This window comes from Pteropus vampyrus, unplaced genomic scaffold (assembly GCF_000151845.1).
Source record: "Pteropus vampyrus isolate Shadow unplaced genomic scaffold, Pvam_2.0 Scaffold339, whole genome shotgun sequence".
Classification (NCBI taxonomy): domain Eukaryota; kingdom Metazoa; phylum Chordata; class Mammalia; order Chiroptera; family Pteropodidae; genus Pteropus; species Pteropus vampyrus.
The window spans coordinates 1,932,258-1,934,403 of record NW_011889120.1 but is presented as its reverse complement, the minus strand read 5'-3'; the positions used below and the strand labels follow the sequence as shown (position 1 = coordinate 1,934,403).

At 39.6% G+C, this 2,146-nt stretch overlaps 1 protein-coding gene across 1 annotated transcript in view; it reads left to right on the top strand.

The window, feature by feature from the left end:
- The window catches only part of APOO (apolipoprotein O), a 52,803-nt gene that overhangs the window by 23,115 nt on the left and 27,542 nt on the right, over positions 1-2,146 (top strand). The window lies entirely within an intron of this gene.

The window sequence follows — 2,146 nt, the reverse complement described above, 5'->3', positions numbered from 1 at the left end:
TTGGGCTGGCAAGTGCACATACACTAGGTTTTTTCCTTTAAATCAAGTCCCTAACTCACACTAACCCACACTAACTCAACAATAGCTTTTCAGAATCAGGAGAGCTCTTTTGCACAGCTATTAATAAATTTTATAGCGGTTTAGAGGCAGGAAGGAACTGGGTTGGTGTGCCTAGGAAAGGCTTTATTGCATAATCAGTAGTGCTCTTACATTTTTTTCATTGATTTTTATTGTCCTTATTTTGCACATCCACTTAACACATATACTCATAAACTAGGTTCACAGTCTATGTTTTGACTAATCTCAGTCGGGACCTGGTAATATATCTCATTCCCCTGATTGGGCATCTCAGCAAATCAAACTCTTGTTTTCACAAGTGTCTGTTTCCATGATGGAATGAAATAAACATGAGTACAGTTTATTTTTTGCGAAGATCATCGTAGAGTGTTCATGTGCTGATACCCCTGAAACTACCAGATAAGTAAATTTTTCATTTGAAGACACACATTAATAGCCTACCAGTTCTTTAAATTATTCATGTACATTAATAAGTAACATCTTCATTTTATTAATTTCACAAACACTTTCTTAGTGCTTATTATGTGCCAGAACTAGGCTAAGTGCTTTAAAAATATTGATTTATACATAATCCTCATAACAACCCTGACAGGTACTTTATTACCTTCATGTTTTACCTGAGGTAACTAAAGAACTCCTGATCTTTTATCTGTACATTTGTGACTGAGGAGTTCTCTTCATTGTCACTTGTCATTTCTCATTGATTCATAGCAGTAGGCGTTATTTGCAGAGTTCTCTTGGACTCATAGTTACGGCACAGGCTCTTAAAAAGAAACGTTGCTGTATGATGAGTTAGTTGTATGGTTGTTTGCTTAGGCAGTCAGTTCACTTCCCAGCAGTCACAGCCAAGACCTGTTACTGGAAGTTGGACTTCGGCTTCAGTGCAGTCGTGTAGCATATCTTCTTTCTCATTTCTTTATGATTTACCCACTTTGGCTCAGCTCACCAAGGCCATCTGTTGTCTTAGCGGCTATCCTGTGTGCATGCCTAAAATTGAAAACACCGTGCTGGTAGGCAAAAATAAAGGGAAGTAGAAAATTGTCTCAAAAGACCCAGACAGGAAGATAGAAAGTTAAAACTAGGTTAAAGGCAAAATAAGTAAGAGGCCAGACAGGAATTAGTACCAATAATACAAGCCCTATAGTAGTATTTAAAACAATAACCACATTTCCCAAAGAACCAAGGAAAAGGAAAACTAGTGTGTATCTGGTTCTTTCTGGAGAGAGAGAATTACTGAGTATTCCAATTAATTCAGTTCCACATACATTTGTTAAGTCACCATCGTGGCAGGTGTCGAAGATCGAGGCTGATTAAGACAGTGGTCCCAAACGCTGCATGTAATAAATTATTCAATATTAGTGCAAACACAGAGACTGTCACAGACCACTATCAAAGGTACAAAGGAAGGAGACTAGTTTAATAGAGATTGGGGAGACGGGAGTAGTCGGGGAAGGATTTCTGAGATGAATCTTGAAGGAACAGAGTTAGTCACACCAAAATGTGGGGGCGGGACACAGCATTCCACAGAGGGCACTGCGTGATCAAGGTTGGGAGGTGTGACTCAAGGTTCCATGTGCCGGGAGCTGGAAGCAGATGGGGAGTGCTGACAATGAGGTTGAGAAAGAGATGTGAAGGCTTTTTAAGTTTTGACCTAAAGCTGAAATTTATTTGTTAATTCTTTCAGTATCTTTTACCTTCTAGCAGCGTTTTTAATAAATTATCTGTTGAATGAACATCTACTATTATCACTGAGGAAAGTAATATATAAGTCTAAGGGATCCGCCATTAAGGAGTGGGTGTTCTCCTCGAGGAGATATAAAATAGACCCCTGATTAATTAAACACAAGGTGCTGTAGAATTAGGTACCAAATGATGGTGTAGAGAATAAATGTGATGGGACTTTAGAGGGTGTGGGCTGATGAGCATAGGAAAGGCTTTTCTGAGGAGGTAGGACTTAAGAGCTGGCTGTTATTTGGTGGGATTGGCCCATTGGAGAAGAGAGGAGAGGCAGCATCATGCGAATGAGGTGTAAGGCATGTTCGGGAGTGGCAAATAGGCTCATGTGTTG